Below are 23,235 nucleotides of genomic sequence, written 5' to 3' on the forward strand. Positions count from 1 at the left end.
AACTTGGCACTCTCTGGTTTAATTTCCTGTGGCTGTGGGCCATGGTTTGCAGGACACTAGTTCAGAGAGCTAAGGGCAGGAAATAAGATTGTATATGGATGCAGGAGCCAGTCCATCTCTTTGGACCTCTGCTGCTCAGGTGTGTTATCAGTGGCAGAACTGACACTCGGCTTCCTCCTAGGAGGAGGTAGCCACATCCCTCAGTATGTAAGTTTTCTGTGGCAAACTATGTGCAGAACCATCTAAGTGATAACACTGACCCAATGCTGACAAGCTCTTAATACTGAAGCCACCAAGTGACGTTCCCAGAGTAGGTACTTGGGATGCTCAGAATTCAGGTGGATTAGATAGAACCTTGCAAAGATAGTATGTGGGGGCTGATTATGCTAGTTGCGTCTAGTTTTGTGTCTGCTGTGACTGAAGCACCCTTTGGGATGCTGGAGAAGCCCAGAGCTTGAGGTGCTGCAGGAGTTCTTCTGCTGTTATGCCTGCGTGGTCTGTAGACAAATCACAAGTTGACCTATCTCAACTTGGTTCCCAAACTCTTTCTGTCCTTCGGAATTCAGTAGCACAACAAATCCACAATGTGGCTCTTTGCTAATGTCACTCTGAGGTTTCCTTTTAGCCTGTTAACTGCAATGCATAACAGCTTGTGAGAGGGGCTGAGTTTTGTGAATCAAGAAAGAAAGAATGGAATGACCTCTGAGATGTACTTTTAAGCTCTCCCAAAAATTAAAGACCTCGTTCAGGAGTTAGTAGGTGAAGGTTACATTTATGCCCTTCTGGCCTATAATATCTGCAAAATGCCTGCTATCTCTTCTCTGCCTTGCTGTGTCCCCACCTTACTTGCCAGAGGAGGGTGCACACCCCATCCCTTCTGTCCCCATACCAACCTACCAAGTGGAAAATCCACCTACTTGTGTTTGTATGGGATTTGCCATTGTAGGAAAGACGGTGTTTATGACTGCGACTGGGACCATTTCTCAGGCAATTGCTTCAAGAAAAGTGAATTAAAATGTCAGTCAAGAATCAGACAATTGCTCTGATCATCTTTATCTTCCAACTTGGCTGTCACTGCAAAACAAATGCTGGTAAGAGTAGTCAGGAGATACCACCTCCATTGTAAAATTAAGCATGTCTTCTGTTTTACCGGTTTCCCTCAGCCTTTGCTGCCTTGGAAGTCTTCCTTTTCAGGCCCCTTCCTTGTTTAAGGGATACTTGTTGTTTCCCCCAGGTACCGCCTCTGTGCTTTCTGTCTTTTGCTGCACTGCCCCAAGGGATGTTGTCCACTTCCTCATGTGTCTCTGGTCCCCTAGGGCAAAACTTACTCAATGTACACTGAAATGAGGAAGCACAAAAGAGATGAGGGCTTTTCATCCTTCCCCAGCCTTCTATAACTAAGACCCATAGATGGGAATTCCCATTCTGGACTGAAGACCAGAATGAATTTATTTCAAAATAAACCAAGATTCCCTGTAGTAGGACCAAAAGTACCTAGGACACACACCCTGTGGAGTATGCAGTGCCTACTAAACTGAGTGTGCAAAGGGTGGCTGATGGTCTTTCTGTCCTTGGCAGGGAATCAGTGGAGAGTGGCACCAGGGGTAAAAGATGGAGAGGAGGCCAGGCAAGATGACTGCTGCTTGCAGGAACCTCTTTGGCCCAGGACTTCCAGCATATGTTGCAGAACAGCATTGAAGGCGCCTAGCAGAAGTGGAACTTCTGTTTCCCTCAGGACATGCCAGAGGACAGTCCCCTGCACGGAAGAGCCTGAAGGCCACAAGGTGCCCCCCTTCCACCACAGCTGTGTGGTGGGAGATGCGTGGGGATGATTGCAGCACTCGAACTCCTTGGGCAGGGAGGACCAGAGTCACCAATTTGCCCAGGTGGCACTGCCTGGGAAACCCAAAACTTCCAAGGAAACAGTAGCAAGAGTCTCTCAGAAGGGAAGAAAAGAAGACATGCATCTTTGATAGATGTGTGAGACCCTGTTGTGGCTCGGATGAACAAACCCAGTCCCTGTAGCTGCTTAGAAACTCTCCAGTGGGTCCATAAGCCAATTTTGCTTTAAGAAAGTGCAGTCCTTCAAAGAAGCACGTGTAAGACGAGGAAGAGACACTATGAATCAATGGGCATGGGGCTTGTGTTTTAAAAACATGCTGTGCCATAACCCCCCTCCTGGCTCCAGGGGTCTGCTTAGGACTTGTTACAGAGCAATAAGATACCAACTGCTTCGTGCAGGAGGAGAGTTGGGATGTTTAAAAAGGTAGTCTAAGACAAGTAGTGAGGTGATTTCTCAATCAAAACAGGGTTGTTCATCAGATGGGAGTTTTGGGGGTTTTGCTTCCTTATAGGTTTGGCTGTGGACACCCTTTCCCAAGTGCCTTAAGGAACATCTTTCAGCCAGCTAAGCTGGAGAAAGATCAGAAACCAGAGAAAGCAGCCAGGTCTCCTGCTAACTTCAGCTTGGATATTATACTCAGTGAAGGCATCCAGGAATTTTAAGGGCAAATCAATCTTAAACTTGGCCAGGTGGCAGACAGAGTTAAGTTTTCAAATGCTGCTCACCAGGACTTGCTGCCAGGAGTGGGTTTCAGCACCCATAAAAGAGCTTTAGGTTTTTGAAACTCATAGAATCATAGTATCATAGAATAGATAGGGTTGGAAAGGACCTCAAGATCATCCAGTTCCAACCCCCCTGCCATGGGTGGGAACACCTCCCACTAAACCATATCACCCAAGGCTTCATCCAACCTGGTCTTGAACACTGCCAGGGATGGAGCATTCACAAATTCCCTGGGCAACCCATTCTAGTGCCTCAAAACCCTAACAGTAAAGAACTTCTTCCTTATATGTAATCTAAACTTCCCCTGTTTAAGTCTGAACCTGTTACCCCTTGTCCTATCACCACAGTCCCTAATGAAGAGTACCTCACTAGCATCCCTGTAGGCCCCCTTCAGATACTGGAAGGCTGCTATGAGGTCTCCACGCAGCCTTCTCTTCTCCAGGCTGAACAGCCCCAACTTTCTCAGCCTGTCTTCATACGGGAGGTGCTCCAGTCCCCTGATCATCCTCGTGGCCTCCTCTGGACTTGTTCCAACAGTTCCATGTCCTTTTTATGTTGAGGACACCAGAACTACACACAATACTCCAAGTGAGGTCTCACAAGAGCAGAGTAGAGGGGCAGGATCACCTCCTTTGACCTTCTGGTCACACTCCTCTTGATGCAGCCCAGAATGTGGTTGGCTTTCTGGGCTGCAAACACACACGGAAGCTGTCTCATTTTGAGTTTCTCATTGACTAACACCCCCAAGTCCTTCTCCACAGGGCTGCACTGAATTTCCTGTAGCTGTGCCTGGGATTGCCCTGACCCAGGTGTAGGACCTTGCACTTGGCATGGTTAAACTTCATGAGGTTGGCATCAGTCCACCTCACAAGTGTGTCAAGGTCCCTCTGGATGGCATTCCTTCCCTTCAGCGTATCAACAGAACCACACAGCTTGGTGTCATTGGCAAACTTGCTGAGGGCGCACTCAATCCCACTGTCCATGTCAGCGACAAAACTATTAAACAAGACCGGTCCCAACGCTGATCCCTGAGGGACACCCCTCCTTACTGGTCTCCAGCCGGACATTGAACCGTTGACCACAACTCTTTGTGTGCGGCCATCCAGTCAGTTCTTTATCCACTGAGTGGTCCACCTATCAAATTGATGTCTCTCCAATTTAGAGACAAGGATGTCGTGTGGGACAGTGTCTAATGCTTTGCACAAGTCCAGGTAGATGACATCAACTGCTCCACCCCTGTCCATCATTTCCCTTGTGGTTTCTTTTATTGCCAATAATTAAGCAATTCAAAGTAGATTATTTCACTCACAAAAAGCAAATATGCCTTGGGAAAGCTGTGCTGCAAATCATTCCCGTTTTTTGTCTCCACATAAACTCCATGCACATCACCAGAAATCAGGTACTTTGTTCCTCACTGATGTAAAGGAAAAGAAGGACTGTGGCTTCCCACGGAGCTGCAGCACCACTGATGCTGGTAGGTACCTCTGAGGATCACCTAGTCCAACCTCAGCTCAAAGCAAGGTCAGCTAGAGCATGTTGTGCAGGGCCATGACCAGCAAGGATTGAATAGCTGTGAGGATGGAGAGGCCACAACCTCTCTGGGCAGTCAGTGCCAGTTTTCACACACCCACATTGTGAAAAGCTGTGCATTTTGGGGGTTCTATTAATGGCATTTCCTAAATTTCAACTTGTGCCCATATCCTCTTGCCCTTTCACTGGATACCACAAAGAAGTCTGGCTCTGGCTCTGTATCCTGCCATCAGATATTTATACACATGGATAAAATCCCCTGAGCCTTGTCTCCTCTGGGATGGCTTCTTCCCATTGTCTGAAGAAGGAGCCATCTCCTTCTTTCTGATCTGGTGGTCTGTGGTGTACACCCACCACAGCATCACCTCCATTGGTCTGCTCTCTGAGTATGACCTAGCAGCTCCAGCCAGCTCATTGTTTGGTCCCAAGGCAAAGTTCCCTCACATTATGTGCAAAACCTGCTGTGGTTCCTCACTGCCCTCCCCTGTCATTCCTGTGATGGTTTTGCCCCACTTGATCAGGAAGATCACCTTGCTTTGTAGGCACCTTTGATCCCCAAAGAAGATCCCATAGTCATAAAAGACCACCCCTTGCTGTTGACACCAAATATGCAAACAGTTGCAGACCTACCTGCCATTCAAGGAAGAGATCTCTTATTCTGCAATTTTTGTCTCAAAAAATCTATGAGCAATGAAAACACATAGTTTTATTGACTCATTAGGTAGCGAGGCAGGGAACAGTCACACTGTTCCCCAGCAGTTAGCAATGGAGAAAAATCAAAGCTCTGGTGCTTTCTTGGCTCCATCAGGAAATGGTACAGATATCTCTTGCAGTAAAGCTTATTCAGGTAATCCTATATGCAAATACAGCATAAGGTCCTCAGTATCTTGCATGCTAAGGTCTTCTGAACATCTGGCATCTCATTTTCTCCTCTCAGTGGGATTTGAGCTTGTTTGAATTATCTAATCCCATATATTAGATCTCCCATGTCCATATCGGGGGTTTGGTTTATCTAAGACTGAGATTTTCAAGACATAGTCCAAGGATTTTCTGTTGGGAATTTGATGTGAGACACCAGCTTGAAATTGCCTAGAAGATAATTGAAGCTACAGTTTCAGGAAACAATTTCTGCACAGTGATGTTGATCTCAGTTAAGTCAGACAATAGACTAATTTGCTATTTGAGGGTATGAAAATTAATTGCTAGCGAGATGTTCAGGAAGAGGTTGAAGATTAATGAAGAGTGGAACATTACACACTGGAGTACAGAACAATGTTATTTAATGAGTGCTCTTTTCTTCTCCAAAGCACTTTACAGCCATTAACTAATTAACAGTATAATTTACAGGTAGGAGTACAGAAGTGTAATTCAGAGCACAATGTGGTGATGGTTTGAGGGAACTGCTGTTCAATTGTAAATCTCTCACTAGGTGTGTGGGAGTAAATTATGCAGATATTTCCAGGGGATATTTTTCTTCCGCTTTGTTTTCCCCAGGCAAGAAGCATTTCATCAGGGGATGTGGAAACCAAAATACCACGCTGCACAGTTTAACACCTTCCCACATGTCTTTCATAAGGGAAAACACTTTAGCCTAACAACCAGTGCCCTTTTCCCCAAGGACTCTGGGTGTAAGGATGGGCCAGGAAAATAATTTGCAATCTTCTCTTTCAGTGAGGCTTGGAGATCAGTCCCTCTCTCAGTGCTTCTCTCAGAGGTACATGCACACAAACCCCTCTTGGCCAGGATACATTAGAAGTTTCCCTCTACCTGCAGGAACCTTGTCCCTTTGGGCACAATTGAAGTAACTCAGGCAAAGCTGGGCCAGGGAAAGTTATATCTACTGGTATGGTCTGACCTCACACTTCTGCCCCTTCGCTCATCTTTGCCATCCCTTAATGAAAAGTTAGTTTACGATTAGGATCTGAGGTTGGATTTAAACCTAGTTATCTTGTTCTGCTTTGGTCAACAAGATCACTGTAATGCTTTACATGAAGATCCAACAATGTGCGTTTAATGCAGACTTTCAAAGACAGCTGTGGTACATTAAATAAATATCAATATATTAAAAACCAGCTATGGGGTTTTGTGGACATTGGCACCTCCGGAGTGGAAGGAGCAGTGGTTTTCCTGCTGCATTTGACTTCTCAGACATGCAGAGAGCAAACCAGTATGAAAGTAGGTTTTTCCTTTTATATATCAATCCTTTTATGTAAACATACTCCATCTCCATTCTCTCTTTTTCATTGCAGACCCTGGATGGTTCTGATCTATTTTATGGGATCAAAATCAAAAAGCAGCTCCAATGCAGGCTATAAGCTTTCAATTTCTTTCTCTTCTTATTGTTTGTTTCATTCTAAATTCACTAATCAAGGTTAGTGAACCATACCAGCTCTTTAAACACCTTCTCTTCCAAACTTTTCAGCTTGCCTCAATCCGATACACTTAGACCTTGGCTTTCTGGGGAGACATTCACAAATCCAGGCCTCAATTGCTAAAATGTCAAAGAGAGAAAATTGGTAAAAATCCTGTGTTTTTACTAGCTGGTCTTACTTCTGAAGCAGATAGTTCATGCACGATGGCTGCGGAGAAAACAGTAAAGAAAAGCAGGTATTTAGGTAGTTATATTTAAACAACAGAAATCTTTCCCTCACATGCCCCTGTGCTTTCCTACTGGCAGGCTGTAGGCAGCATCCTTGTCAGTATCTTACTTATGCCAGTACAGGTGCTCTTTAGAGTCCCTTTGGCAAACCAGCCAATTTCTATGGACCCTATTTAGCATCTTAGATGGAGGCTAGACCATCTAAATATGGCTCTGGGAAATTTGCATTCCTCTGTCTCTTAAAAGCACCTATGCCAGTTTTGAAATGAAGCACCATTATGTGGGCACCTGAGCAGCTGAGCTCTTGATAAAATTCTTCACAGACAGAAATGGGAACACTGACTATTTATGTCTTTTCTGAATTTTGTCTACTAGGCATAATTCCTAATGCATTTCTTTTCCCAGAATAAAATGGACACCTATATAGAAGTCTTTTAAATGGAAGAAATAAGTAGTAAGGATTACCTTTGGTAATGTAGGTTTTTTTTCTTACTGCTATTCCTTTCCTTGGCTGTTCCACTGAAAGAGTAGAGCAGGTTTTAGCAATAACAAGATTTGCTTTTCTACTGAGTTAGTAATGCATGCTTCTGCCTGGGAGAATACAGTCTCTTTGGGGTCATGTCCTGCTCCAGGAATCTAACTTAGGTCTAGCTCAGGTACCACTGTACTCCACTGAACTGTGACATTCGGATGCATCCTTAAGGAAGCTGGCTGCAGGAATCTCATTGCAAAAACTTGGCTGTGAAAGCCTACAGAATTCCAGCCATTCTGCCAGTAATGTTCTACATTGAAATCAGTGTAAGACTTTATGCTGCGAGGACTTGATAGTTGTTGTCAGTTTGACCGTATAGAAAGCTCAGGTTTAAATATTATGGAGCCCACATCCTCAACTGAAATTGGAGCAAATTAATTGCTATGAATACAAAAAAATTATACCAGGTAAATCCCATGAGCATTAAAGACAAATAATCATCTAGCTCCCATTTCAGCTAATTCTGCCCTATGAACTGAGAAAAAGTATGGATACTTTTGCAAGGGTGGGAGACAGGGAAGGAATTCATAGGGAAACTCCTGCATGGTAATCATGGTTCTGTAGTTAAGGTTGTACTTGTACCTGAAACAAAGATTTAACCACATGCATGTATAAAAATGTAATGGGTGTTCTCCCGTGTTCCACAGTGCTTTCTCTCTGAGCAAAGAATTAGCTACAATTCAGTCATTGTACAAGATTTTATGCCGTCGTTGAATCTGCAGTTTGATCTAATAAACAGAAATAACATGTCCCATATATATAGTTCTTCTGATGTTATTTTACAGAGTATTTTTATTACTTTTAAGGAAGGAAAAAAACCCAAACTGTTTCTGTTTGCAAGGCAGTGGATCTAAAAGTTGGGGTGAAATGTCGCATTGCTCAGCTTGCCTAAGAAGGTCCAAAGTCTTTTGATCTCAACTGGATGAAAGCCAGCACATTTCCTTTGTTTGGCTTGGTATTACACAACTTTATGTGGAACATGCTAAAGGTATTAGTTTTGTTCATTCATGAGCCGTAGAGAAGTCTAAATGTCTTCTTTAATGTGAAAACGAGGTTTGAGAGGTTTCTTGAAAGCGGCCATTACCAGTGTTGTAGCTCTAACTCTGTGTATGTGGTGTTCTCCAGAATACTACTCGGCAAAGAAGCAAGTCAGAACAAATATACAAGCTGCTGCAAAGAAGTCAGCTTCTTGAAAGCAAGGAGAGGATTGCTCTTCACCAGAGAGGTTGGAAACATCTGCCAAGCTCCTTCAACCTTCAGAAACCATGTGCACAGGCTGTAGACAATAAGGGCATCACACAGAGACAGATGTATTTCTGAAAGTAGCAGTGAAAGCAGAAAATACCTTCATTGGGATGAGGTCAGATCAAATCAACTGCAATCACTTTGATGAGAAATTATTGGCCTTAAAAACTGCTGCTTAGCAAGTCTGGACACTACATCTAAGGCGAGCAGTTTAAAGTGCATTAAAAATGACTGTACATGCGAAAGCGGTATATGGTTAAAACAACAGTGCATGTGTAATCATGTGCTTGGACAAGTCACTGTACAGTGCACTTTATCATGTCTTCACATACTCTCTGTATTGGTTTTAGCAGGGCCAGCTTACTAGATATCATCTCAGCTTTACAGGTTTGATACACCAGAAAAGATTCCCAGCCTTTTCTCTGGTTTTGTTGTTTTCAGGTACAGACTTTAGTGCTAGCAGCTATTCAGGGTATAAGTTAGCAGCACTTGGGTGCCAAACACTGGGATGTAAATGGAGAAAGCTGGAATTACTTTGAAACATTTCCATTTATATCAGCAGCCATTTTAGCCCTGTGGGTCTGCCCCACACACAAGAATTAGATTGTTAAACTTATGGGGAGAATTTTGCAGATACATTCCTGTATCTTTCAAGTCATTCCTGTTTTAGCTGGGCCAGATCCAGTCGTTAATTTGCGTTGTGCTGTTCCATGTATGTCTATGAGTCTGCACAGTGAAAACAAAGATAAAATTTGCTGTGTATTTGTCCATGGCATTTTAAAATGCCTGCTGCTTGTAAGAAGAAGTAAGAACAAGCAAGACAGTTGCCACTTTGTGGGGTTTATTCATAATACTAATCTTTCTATAAGAAGAGAAAGGACATTAATAACGCTGAAATGTTACACGTGCAGCAATCTGGGTGTTACATGCACTGCTTTTCTATGGCATTTGTTAACATATACTTTTCCATCACCTACTTTTTATTTCCCTTTTTTATTCCCCTGACTAGTTGGGATAATTGAAATTTTACAGCACATAATAATCAGCGGGTAAACCAGCAAAAGGAACCTATAAAATATACACTCTAAATTATACTGCTGCATATGGCCTTAAGATGCATGCAGTGTTTAGTGAACTCGTTTGGAAAGAGCTCTGTAAATGTCAGGAGTTTAGAACAATATCAGATGATGGGCTGCTGGTTCTTGTCTCAAATCTAAACAAATGTTTCTCTTGGGCAGTAAAAATTAACGTGCTCTTGTGTGTGCATCAGGTGTATGCAGCAGTCACGTAAAAAATCATACACCCTGCATTGCATGCAACATCAGGAGGGTTTTAGCATGTTTCTTTTCCCATTAAGAGCTACAAGTGTTTAGACATAAATAGTAGTTGGTTTTCTCCCAAAAGGCAAAAGACAGTGATTCCAGTCTGCTTCTGTATGCTGAGATAAAGATATTCAGTGTCAGAGCCCATTTCCAGCTACGTGTAAGAGTCATGAGTTGCGATTTTTCCCTCTTCAACTTTTGATTTAGTGAGAAGCAAACCTTATTCTAGCTGATGTCAAAGGGAGTTTTACCCAAATGAAGCAGAATGAGGACCTGCCTGGCAACTGCTGCTTACAGGGCCTTCCGCATGTTTGTGGGCGAGGACAGCCTGTTAGAGCAGAAAGGTGTGGGACTGGGATTTTGTGTATTTGGTTTTATTTTAAACTTTGCTTGTAAATGGAATGGTCTATTTTTCTTTTTAAAATCTGGTGATTTTCTCTAATTAAGAAAAATTGCACAACTGTTTCTCCAAGTGTTTGTGATTTTAAACCGGACCAATGACACTGTGCACCTTTTTGGTTTGCAGCAAGGTTATTTGAAGAATTACTTTTGGACCGGGATGGCATGACCTGTGCATAAAAGCTCTAACGTCAGCCTTGCACAAGGTTATCATGAACTATCTGAGTCTTTTTCTTCTATCTGAGTCTTTTTCTTCTGAGGAAAAGGGATGATTCTCTTCATTAGAAAAATAATGATGGTCAATGTGCTGCTGTCCCTAAGAAACAAGAAAGGATTATTTTTATGCCTCATAATCAGGACACTATAAGGTCATAGGAACTCATAAAACAACTGTTTAAACTGTCAGTAATACAGGTTTGAATACCAATGGCCTTAGAGTGGAATTTCAATAAATTCAGACTAAAAGGTGGAGACCATGGTTGAACATTTGTCCTGTCCTTGTTTATAGCATCTCAATTAGCTGTGATTGTGACTGGGAGCACAGGGCTAGGGTAGGAAAGAGTTTTCTGCTGATTGCCTTTCTGCTTGCTGATCATACCTTTATCAATTGTTTTTGAAATTACAGAATATTGGGAATGAGAAAACTAAAAAAATATTAGGGGGATAATGGTTTCATGCCAGTGTTTGCAATTAGAGGATTTCATACTTGTACCAGAGGGCCTAATCCTCCCCTGGTGTACACTATATTGCAGCTCCACTGAACTGTGGTGGAACTTACACCAGACAAGAACTGAGGTTGAGATGTTTTCATAGAATTATACAACAGTTTGGGTTGGAGTGGACCTTCAAAGGTCACCTAGTTCAACCCCCTGAAATGAGCGGGGATATCTTCAACTAGATCATGTTGAAGATGTTTTGCACTAGTCCTTTTAGTTACTCTACCAAATAAATGGACAAGCAGCTAGCTCTGCAAAGCCACTGCCTCCTTTCCACATACATGGATTTTAAAAGAAAATAAAAATGGTTTCTGCTATAGTTTTTCTGTGTGACAGCCAAAAATAACAACAAACCTCTGATTAGTGTCTGAGCGTCATCATCAAGAGTGTAGATAAAGTATATCTGTGTTTCATTACCATGCTGATGAAGAAACAGTGAAACATGGAATGTTTAATTATATTCTTCAATTGTGAATTGCACTTTTTTGTTTAACACAGTATGCACAAGGGGATATGTCAGCATATAGCTGTAGTCCATGTAGTCCACATGTAGCCCACATGTAGCAAAGCTGTAATCATAATATTTGTTTAATAATAGGTGGGTCTAAACCATTCTTTAAAACAAGGCAGCAGACCTGATGGGAAAAGCAATACACTGAAGCTTTGATCTGCTTTGCTCCCTAGGCATAAACAGTGCATTGAACATACCAAGCCTAATCCTGTAACAAAGCTGCTGAGGGTTTATTTGCTGACCTGTGGCTTTGATGGGCTGCAGGTGACTATGGCTGTCCATCTAACCCCACTCTTTTCAATGAGAAGCAAGAGGATGTGTTCAGACTTTGAGCATTAGTAGACAGAATAGCAGCACTGGTGTAAAGCCTTGTATAGCTATGTGAGGATTGCACAGGAAAAGGAACACTACAGCAGGAGCCCACAGCATACTGTAGCCTTGGCATGCTGAAAAGTGAGTACAACTGTGTCTACCTGAGCCCTCCTCCTTCCCTTCTCTTGACTATAAGCTAAGTGTATGACTCAGGGCCACTTGTTACTCAGCAGCCACAGCGTAGCTTCCGCTGATACCATGGTGTGACCAGTGCATACATTAGGGAAATCAGCAGTTGAGATTTTTCCATCTGAGATAAATGTGTCCCATGTGCCACACAACCTGAGATGAAAATGGGACAGAGGAAGTCCAGAACACTTGTTTTATGCTTTGTACAAACATGGAAATAATCTCTTGGGTATGGATTATTTCATTAAATTCCTTTCAGCAGCAACTGGAGAAGGTTGTTTCACTTGGGTGAAAAAGCCAGGAAAAGAGATTCTCCACATGCTTCTAGTTATTTTCAGAGTGATGCAAGTACAGCTTTCTTCTACTTAAAGCAACACCTCTGCAAACTCTTCTGCAGTACCATTCTGTGTGGTGGTACTGGTTTTCTGGAGAAGCTATCAACTTGCTCTGGTAGATGCTTGATTATTTTACCATTATCTTTTAGATTCCTGTTAACAGGCTTTAGGGGTGGGCCTTAATATCACAGAACTGTTTGGCTGGAAGGGAACATAGAAAGTCACCTATTCCATCCCTCCCTCACTAAAGCAGGATCAAGACTGGCTTATTCCAAAGCCTGCAAACTGCTGTGAGAAATTATTTGCTCAGCTCACATGCAAATCTCAGGGATAGCCAAGATCAACAGTGTTCCTCCCGAGATTCAGAGGGTCCATGTTATACAAGATGTTTTCTTTCAGGTATTCATTTTGCTTTGCTTGTTTTGTTGCAACGCTTTAGACTCAGTTGAACCCACATAAGCTGGTGTGTTGAACCATTTGGTTGTCAGATGTGTATATTTGCAATGTCATCAATAAATGCGGGTGCATAAATATGTTATAATAGCAAAAGAAGTTTATTTTTCTTCTTTTTAGGCAGGTTCTTCTTGTTTTGTTTCTGCACTGCTCTGACTTGGTCTCCCTACACTAATCCTCCTGTGCTGTTCCACTGCCTACAATTCATCACTTTCACACACAAAACATTGGCTTGGGCTGTGAGGTATTATAAGCTAAGCTGACCTACAGCCCAGAAAATACGTTTCTGCAGTGGATATTTCATGGTTTCCCACCGAGGTGTCACAAACCATCTAGGAAGGAACTTTTTCCCCCCTTTCTCTATTTTCTGAGATTTTTCTTCTTAGGAAATGCTTTCTCTTGCTTTCAGCAATCTGTTGCCTTGGCAAGAAATATGACTATCAGGTGTTTAAAATTAAAGTTGTTAAAATCAAATTTGCAAAGGCAGGAGGGTTTGCCCCAGTGTCCTGGACATAGTCCAACTCTGGTAATTATGTCTCGCCTAACTAAATCCTTCTTGCAGCTCCATGGCATTTTTCCTGTCCCGCTGCAATCTGCTACAGAGAGCTGCTGTGACATGACGTGTTAAACATCTGCCATGTTTCTACCCAGAAGTGGTTGTGCTTCAACAGGAGATGAAGTGATTTGTAATATATGGCATGCGTACGCACAGAGTTTATTACAATGACTTCTACTGAGCTGGAGGAGTTACTTGGGAGCAGCACTTCTGAGAAAAAACAATCTCAGGAACTAAAGGTCTGATTCTCTATGTCCCTCTTTCAGATGATCTTTTCCAATCCCATCCCTTTTTCTTATAAGGAGGCACTGCAAAGTGGCTGGTTCATGTGATCAGCTGTGTTTATAGGATAATAACCTTCACCCTGGCCATTAATCCCCTCCATAAAGGCAAGGAGCATTCCAAAGTGCTGAGCAGCCCCAGTGGCCTGGGGTAAAACCAACACGTACGCACCTGCTAAATAAATATTTTCCCCGTCTTGGTACGAACATGATATTCCTTCCTGCACAGTTACATCAGCCAAAGAGGCCAAAGACAGTAGTTTGTCCCACTGCAATGCCAAGGAGCCAAGATAAGCTGGCAATTGGAAAGGAGTTGCCCCACACAAGCTTTTTGCTGCACTGGCTGGGGACCTCTAGTGGTCCCTGAAACTTCAGGAGAGGATCCATATCTGCTGACTCATTGTCCTACAAATTTAGGTGAGACCTGAAGAAAAAGAAGAAGCACTCTCATGGTTCCCCTGGAAAGGGAAAATCACCGTATTCAGGAAATACATAGCACTTGCTCCTGGTTTTAAAGAGTCAAACATTTTTACACTGCAAAATCATAATGTTATAGTTAGCAGAAAAACTTTATTATGGATATTTTTAAATTCCTGCCTCAGACGCATCTCTGGAGCTGGAGCCAGAGCCATGCCACTAAGGATAAAGTGAATTAAATCTCTTTAAAACTCTGTGATAGGAAAACTCCCATTCTAATTGTTTCGGATCATCTGCATCCTGTGTTTGGTTACAGGGGGTAATAGAGACCATCTGTCTCCCTTCTTTCCAATATATGGACTTATATCTGTGTGCAGAGCTGTTTGCACTGACATAGTCCTCTGACCCCCTCCAAATGTGTGTTAAGAAAATGCTTGTCCCCAGGGATGCCCAGCTCTTCTGACCTTATAAACCACACATTAAATTCTTCATGTGGCTAAGAACCACAAGATGCACATTTTGGTGTGTTGAGGAAAAGTGAGGAACTTGAGGAATTAATGGGAAGTGCCAGTGACTCCCCTCTGCACCCACCAGTCTGTCAGTGCACAGGCCTGGGTTGGGTCCTGGAACAGCACAGGGATGATGTTTTCAGCAGCAGCATCTGGCACTGCCTCCCCTAATGGGAAATGAGTGACATTATATGAATCTCTGTCCTTTTATAGGGGTTTATGCAGTCTTCTGTACAACCCACTCATATGTGACCCTTGTGGCCATATAAATGCCTGCACACAAAATCTCACCAGCAGAATCAGGACCCTGTGAAACAGTAAGTTGGGCTAAGAGAGGAAGGATAGAGCTGGAGAAGAGGGATGGAGAGGCTCATGTCAGGCACTTCAGCCATGTAAAAAGAGCATCAGAATGTCACCAGCCCTTGGGGAGCAAAAGTTAATTTCTGTTCAAGAAGAAATTGTGCTGTTAGTGCATTTCCCTGTAGTTTCAGAACAAAAAACTGCATTGAAGTTTTCCTTTTCTTACAGCATAGGTTGTTTAAAAACCTGCATCAGTGACCCTCTGGCTTGCCTGGCTGCAGGATGATGGGGGCAGAGCCCCTCAGACAAGGGCAGTGCCAGTGGAGCAGTGTACATCCCCTTGCCTCTATGGCAAGCACCACCTCTAAAGGTTTCTTGGCCAAAAGCATAGCAAGGGAGTTACTGAGAGCTTTAAATCAACCCCAGTGGGGATAAATAAGCTTTATGGCACAGCTACATTAAGCTACAGCTCCCCCTTCTCCGAGTATACCTATTGCTGAGATGTTGCAATAGTAGACTTTAAAGGCAGCCAAGCAGTACAGCACATTTCTTCCCTCAGATTAAAAGCATTGTTCAAATACTTGTGGCTAGACAATTTGTCTTGTCCTTAAAAAAAAAAAGAAAGAAGCCATATTAAACAGCAAAGCAGCACAAAGAGGCTGGGATGCAAGACTGAGAGACTGAGATTGCCTGCTGCAAATCAAGATCAGCCTTTTTACCTTTCCACAATCTTTCTCCCTTTGCTATTTGCGGTTACAATGAAATCCCATTCTGAGGTTCTCTCAGATGTTAGAGTTAGATAATGTCTCTGGAAGATAGAGCCTTGGTCTGGATAAACATAGTCATGAATAATATATTTTGTGTTACGACACCTTTCATCCAACAAGACTCCAGGGGAAAAATATATATGAAAGCACAGATTTATTATTTAATAAATAATAAAATGTTTATATATATTATAATTCATTGTCTATATGTATCCATATATTGCTGTATGAATATATAGAGATACAGGTGTATTTGCATCTTAGACACAGGGACTTTTTTGCCCAATACAAAGCAATCTTATTCCAGGGATGAACTGCAGTAGCAGATGGGTAACTCACTCATAACACTCCTGTTGCTTGTCATGTAACAAGGAAATAACACAAAGCTCTTCCTGAGTGATGGGCCTTGCAAAACAATAAGTCACAATCTCTCCTGGGATTGCCAAGGACCAGGAGGGCATCCATCCCAGAACAGGATTTCTGAAACACCTGAGGGAATGTGAGATTTTCTGGTAGTCAGTGGCATTTGTTTGCATCCCATCCAAAACAGGAATCATACCAGGCTCAGCAGAGGTGACTGCAGAGAATACCTGAGATGTTTTAGAGCCATGCTGGGCTATTCTTATCTTACTGTGTGCTACTTGTGAGGAAAAGGACTGTGTTTACTGACTCCATGTCAGTCTGGAAATATTTTGTTGTAATTTGACATGGGAAGAAACTGTAATGTGGATTGCCGGGGTAGCAACCTCCTTTCATCTGCAGCCTGTTTAATGAAGATCCATGCTAATGACTCTATAATATACATGTAAACTTTGACATCTCATGGGTCAGAATGAGCAGGTACAGCCATGAAGCCACAGAACTCATTCAATAACACTGATTGCATAAAACGCAAATCTTACTCATGCTATTTTTCAGCCCTCACCAGTTCCAGCACTGTGCCTGTGCTTAGCAGGGCCATAGAATCCCACAACAACTTTGCAATTCCAGATGCCACAGTTTGCTTCAGCCCACTTCCAGCTTCAGTTTTTGTTGTTCCTTTTTTTTTAAGAGCTGCCCCTCTTAGGGAACAATAATGAGATTGTCTGATAGTTTGGTGAAGGTGTCCGATGGGTGTCTGAAAGAGAGGAAATGACAAAGCACCCAAGTTCTTGTTCTTGCAGAGCAAACCTTTGCAGTGAGTATGCTGCTTTGGTTTTCTGAAGAAACCCTCAAACTCAGGGTTTCATGCTAAGTGCAACCGATCAGGCTGCTCTGACTTGCATATTTGTACACGAATCCAGCCCAGTGGAAAAAAAGGAAAAGGGAAAACCTATTGAAGGCATTGAAAAAAAAAGAAAATAAAATCAGTGCGTGGAAAGGGGTTTAATGCATTCACACGTTATTTAGCTCTAACAAAGAGCAGCAACCCCAGATGACCTCCTGGCTCCTGTCTCCACCCAAGTTCCTGGCCCCTGTTCAACTCCTGGCAAAAGTTGCAGACATCCGCAACACAATGCCAAGTAGCTGTTTTGTCTGTAGATATGTAATAGAGATTAGCTGAGTGGTGGTGGGGAGCTGCTATGCATAAACCAGCACCTCCAAACAGGGAGCTGGCATCCAACACCCACCAAAGAGCCTTTAACCCAGAGGTGCCAAGCACCTCCTCAGGACTTGGGTGGCTGGGTAAGAGAGAAAGATTTCCACCATCACTTCAGCTCAGGGGGGTTTACTTGTTGTGCTCCCCATCCCCTCCCACATCAGTGCCCAGGCCACTCTTCCGTGTCAATGATTAACTAGATGGGAAGGGGGCTCTGAGCCCCCACATGAAGGATGGATTAAGCACAGGGCCCATTACATCATACCTTTCTGATGTGCTCAGCCATGGATCACTGATTTGCCTCCCTGATTTCAAGCTAGCAAAGCTGACACTTGAATGGAAACGAGAATGTAACCCCATGCACATGGCTTGTTAACACCTCCCGTGTGTGATCACTTTTAAAGAGAGGCCTGAACTGTGCCCGTAATGGAAACAGCTTTTGTTTTCCCGTAGGCTTTAAAAGAAAAAAAATCATTTCGACTTTAAATACTTTCTCTTTTTTCCTCCCTTTTTCCACTGGAGACAGGAAACAGTCCTTTCATGTGCTCAGAAATACAAATTATGATTGGCAGAACATTAGAGTGCAGAAAAAGTGCTTTTGAAAGAGATCCTGGAGCAGCGATAAAGGCAGATTAAAGGTTAGTCCCTGCACCTAGCCAGCCAATCTCCTTGAGTCACACACACTCCCCAGCTCTCTGCAGTTTGTTTGCGTTTTTATCACAGGACTGGCTAGACCTGCAATTTCAGTAAAATGCAGAGTGGGAAGGGAAAAGTGCTGGGCTCTTCTCCTTCTTTCTCCTTCTTCTCCTTCCTTATGTATGCGTTATAAAGGAAACATCAGCTACTAAATGTTTTGCTTCAGCATGTGTTCATTATTACCATTTTATTCTTTTACCAAGACCATTGTGACTGGGGAATGACTGCAAAGGAAGCTGCTCTGAAACAGTATGTTAATTCTATGTAACATAGTATGTCCATCACATTGCATTTTATAGAATATGTGATAATTGTATAATACATTAATAAATTCCCATTGTGCTAATACACTGGGTGAGTTTAATAGCAGGCTGTCATGAGAAATAAAGTAAGAGAGCCTGAGGTCTCAGTTAAGCCCAGAGACTTGGTAAACACTGGGTTTGTCAGAAGAGGCAGCCCAGGCTCCATGCTGTGAGGCTTTGCTTCCTGCCCTAGCCAAGGTACAAAACCTGTCCCTCAGAACCATCACTGAGGAGCAGAAGAGCTAGCAGACAGTAGCACTTTGAAGCATTTATATTTTCCCATCTCAAAAAGGAGCTCCACTACTGATGACTGAATCCAATCATGGCATGAGAAGGGGCCCTCTCTGGAGTGCATAAAAATGCTTGGCAGAATCCTTGCTGTGATCATTTATTCTTCATTTCTATGACTAAATAAACAATATCTTATAGGAAGATGACAAAAAATAGATAAAACACATTCAGCACTGGCTACTGATCTGTAAAGGGAAGAGTAGCAGGTGCCAAACCCACTTGGCCCTTCAGCCTAAAAGCATAAATAGCTTGAGGTCTGATCTAAGGAAGGGGGAAACCAAGAAGATAGAACAAGGGGGTTGGTCAGATAGAGCAGCAGGTGAGCAGAGCTGCTTTCCCTGCCCCCAGGCTCCTTTTCTTCTACCTCTGGAACATGTTGGGATTCATCTGGCAGCGCAGCTTCATGTGGGAGGATGCTGTGCTTATACATTCCCTCTGGGAATAATTAGCCAAGGTCAATGTTGCTGGATCCTTGGATGGGAAACTGTCAACGAAAATATAAGTACTACAGAAAGTGCTGCTGGTAAGTCGGCATGTGGGAAACCATCCCTGAGCAAGAGATGAACTGAGCCCTTTACATAGCACTAAGAACCTTTGTGGCAGTATCGTTCCTGGTTGTTAGCTTTAATCTCACACTGCACAACATCCACACCGCAAGCCTCTGACGGCAGCTCCAGGCCTTGGAAACTTGTCTGAGGTTTTGTGTCTGAAGCCAGCTGTCTCACCTGCCCCTTCGTTGCCTCCCTCCTCTGTGAGTCTGAGGTTTGTTCAAGCACGGGAAGCCCAGCATCGCCACCCTCAGATGCTGTTTCTGACCTCCAGGCACTCCAGCGTCTCCCTATCTGCTTGAGCTGCACATAGATAGGAACATAACAGGCTGGTTAAGCAAGTGACCCCACAGCGTGGTCTGATGTAGTGCAGGTTTCTGGGTGTTATCCAAGGTGGACACAGCAGCTCTGATGTGATAATGTGAGGTGAAACCACATGCAGTTCCAGGTCTTTTTCTACAGCAAATCAGCATGTGGTAGTACATAGAGGAAAAAAAGCTCATTGCTTCACTTTGGCTGCTTGAGGGCAACTTCCACCCTATCCCAGGTATTGTTCAGCAAGGACAGAAAATGGAGACCCCAACAAGCACATGCCATTGCACTTATCACAGAAACAGGCTTTTGAGACTGAACTATGCATACTGGCTGCTCAGCCCTCCCATGCTGAACTGCTATTTGGGGTAGTACTCTCCACATACATTGCACTGTGCAAGCACGGCCACTGTACTTTTGCTCAAGAGATAGATGCGAGCAGTTTGGTTTTCTTGAGAAGTGATCTGTATCCAGATCATAAAATGCTCCTGAATTTTTTTAGAAAGAGGATGTTGGTAAATGATTTCTATCCCACCACTGTAATTCATCCCTCCCTCCCTCATTTTTCTGCAGTTCCCTGTACAATTGAAACCCCTTCTTCCTCTCCTCTTCTGAGCAGGGGTTGCCTGATTTCACTGTATTTTTTTTTTCCAGTTAATAATGAAAATAACAAATGCATACTGGAGACTTGAAGAGAGCTGTACTTGAGAGCACAGATATGCTGTGAAGATGAGAGGGTGAGAGAAGAGACCTTTGGCTGTGATGAGACCCAGATGTCCCATTCTGGATGTGTCCAGCAAAGTTACTCTGTCAAGTCTTTGTTTAAATTGGGTCCCACTACACAAGTGTATTTATTAGCATAACAAATTTGTAATGGCCAAGGAAAGGAAAAAAATGACTTGCCTAATAGAAATGAATTGTGCAGCATAACCTGGTGGTACATAGGACTCTATCATGGTATTTAATGTCTTTCCCTATGCTGAAAGAAAAAGTCTTGACACAGGCGCCAGTAGGTCTGTAAAGCCATTGGTAGACAGCCAGGGCAAACCATTTAATGGAAGGACATCATTAAATATGCCTTTATTTTTATTACTTTGTAATATTATTATGCAGCTGAAATAAATCACCAGTTGTTCTTAGTGGGATTCAGTCACAAGCCACAAAAGCAGTGAGCTGGGGGGCTTGCTTCTCAGTCTTCCTTGTAAGCAACCTTCTGCACTCTCTACAAAGAGCAAAACTTTTGCATGAGGGTCAGCCCATGACCTCCTCCACTTTCAATATGTTTAAAATGCATTAATGAATACGTACAATTTCTTGAACTTCCAGGACCAAGTTCTAGGTTCCTGCAACCCAGATCTGCAGGCAAACATGAGCTGCGGAGTCCCCAGGTCAAACTGGATGGTTTGCTACTGATTCCACATCACCGCCTCACTGACCCAGGGCTAGTACATGCTAAAGGAGTAATGGGAGGAGTTTGGTGGAGGCCAAAGGTGTTTCAGCTATCTAACCTAGCTCCTGCATGGTTCCCAGATCCCCTCCAAAACTGGGAAGGTGCAAAGATGCTGCATGCTCACCTAAGTAGCCAGCTGCAGTACAGGATCTGCAAACTGAATTTGCCCCTGCCTTCCACAACTAGTTAGGCAAAACATGAAGTCTTCAAGCATACAGCAGAGGAGTCAAAAAGGAGATGTAAAAATCTACGTTTGGACTTTGACCAAACTGTCTGATTGTCCTAAGAGCTCGTTCCTCACTTGTGTACATCAGGGAGGATGCAGCACAGTGGTTTTAAATGGAAGGGACACCCAAAGCTTTTCTACACACTCATTTTCTTATCTTTCATGCAAGTAGGAACTTTGTGGTGCAAAGCATTCTGTAGAAAAACTGAATATGCCAGTAGGAAGTTATTACCCATCATGTGATAGTTTTAGCTTAACACATTTTGTGTTTACTCTCCTCCAAGTCCCTTCTGACAGTGCTTCTAGGTGTGCAAGCTTGGACACTTCTTTTCTCTTTTTTCTTTATTCATTATTACAGAGGGAAGAAGAATGGCAGACTGATTTAGAGAATAGCACTGAAATAGCAGCATTATTTGTGTAAAACACCCATTAGTTCCTTCTTGTCACCTTTAAGATGCCATTTTATTTCTTCCTTTTTTCAGGTAAATGTTAACAGGAGGTTTATCATTAACCACCTTTGGGTTTTTATAAGAGTTTATATTATTCACATGAACAATGTGTGTTGCAAGACTCCTTTTTTCACTATTTAGATAAAAATTATCAAGAGCTTGAGTTTTGGCTAAGCTGAAGCCAAACTGAAATAGATAAGCTTTGACTCAAAAAGGAACCTCAAAAAAACTCAGTTTGAGTTCAGTTACAATACAAGTATCACCTACTTAGATACTGAAAAGAGTGCAAATCAGAGAAAGGAGTTATTGTGCTTCAGGGTCAAGAAGAAACACTAAATGTGATGCTGGATTTGAGATCATTCAATTCATCCGTTCCATCAGTTCAAAACCAAATCCTTATAGGCTGCGCTTTTCTGCAGTGAGGTTGTATTTCAGTCAAGCTTATTCTTACCATGGCAAGGAGCAAAAGGTGGGCTCAAAAGTACATCTTATCATCTGAGGAACAAATGTCAGAAAGGAGACAAATGAGTGCTCTTCCAAAATTTCAGCCCATACATTAACACTCCTGTGCAAAGCACTTTTGTTTGTTACCAGAAACAAACTGGAACAGCTCTGTTATTTTGTAATCAAAGACTGGTTGCTAACTAGATTTCTACAGATATTACATCCCTGACAACTTCCATGTGTTCCACAGTCAGTAACGCATAGTCCAGGTTCACCATATAGGTATGAACAGCAGTGACGGCCACAGAATAGACAAGATCTGCTCAGGAGATTTTCTTCCTAAATGAAAAGGGTCTGTGGAAGAGACAACTCTGAGTAACGTGTCAAAGAAAGACAGTAAATCCAAACCCGGTTCCTGGTTCTGCTATGGATCCCCCAGATCATCCTATCACAGCGTGCTTCAGAGTTCATCCTTCAGATGATAACTACTTCATACAGCCATAAAGGGGAAGGAAAAGAGCTGGGGTACAGATGCACCCATCCCATCAGCTCCCAAACATCAACACCGTGAGAAAGCCTTCAAAAGGACAATTCCATTAGCAGAAATATTCAGCATCACCTGCCAACACTGGTTTCACAATTAGTCCTTGGCATCCTTCTGGGAGAAGGATTCTATATAGGAATATATCAGTATAGAAGAAATAGATCCTTTCATATTTCTCATTATCCTACAGATCCTTTTCTGAACTGCAGGAGTGCCTCCTTACCATGTCTTCTTTATATCCCTCTGCTATGCACACACATACAGACATCTTTTTTGGTTTTGGGGCATGGATTACAGAGGGATTCTGCTCATAAAGCTAGAGGGACCTGTGCTTCCCAGCCTGCCTCTTCAGAGCACTAACTCCCCCCTCCTTTTGCTATGTTTGCCAGTGGAAAAAATTAGCAAACCCTATTTACAAATATTTTTGCCTTTTGGCCCTCTGCCTAATGCTGCGCTATTAAGGCTGTCGTTGTTCCACTAAACAATTGCCAAATGTTTTTGCATGCATGCATTGGCTTGCTTTTGAGTTCAGATATACTTATTCCACCAGCTACCCCCCTTTGCTTAATTCAAGGTGAATGCTACAGACTTCAGTCTTGTCAGAAGGTTTCCCCTTTACTACCCCACTAAAATACATTATCCCAGCAGCAGTGGTAAAACTCCTCCACTGGGATGTTTTCCTGCAACCAGTCTCTCTGACCCAGCCTCTCCTTTCATGATAGAGACCACTCTGGTCACATTGGAGCAGTATGCCCCAAAGCCTCACACTTACATCAGACGAGGTCAAGTCTGTAGCCAGTGAGACCTCGGGGGAATTTGGGTACCCAGTTCCAAAAACTGTGTCCTGGAGAAACA

The 23,235-nt window shown here is 43.0% G+C and overlaps 1 pseudogene; it reads left to right on the forward strand.

Annotated features, from left to right (window-relative positions):
* The first annotated feature begins 695 nt into the window (after positions 1-695).
* On the forward strand, positions 696-8,420 carry LOC117436236 (cyclin-dependent kinase inhibitor 1-like; annotated as a pseudogene).
* Positions 8,421-23,235: the final 14,815 nt, after the last annotated feature.

The sequence above is a fragment of the Melopsittacus undulatus genome, chromosome 5 (genome assembly GCF_012275295.1).
Source record: "Melopsittacus undulatus isolate bMelUnd1 chromosome 5, bMelUnd1.mat.Z, whole genome shotgun sequence".
NCBI lineage: Eukaryota > Metazoa > Chordata > Aves > Psittaciformes > Psittaculidae > Melopsittacus > Melopsittacus undulatus.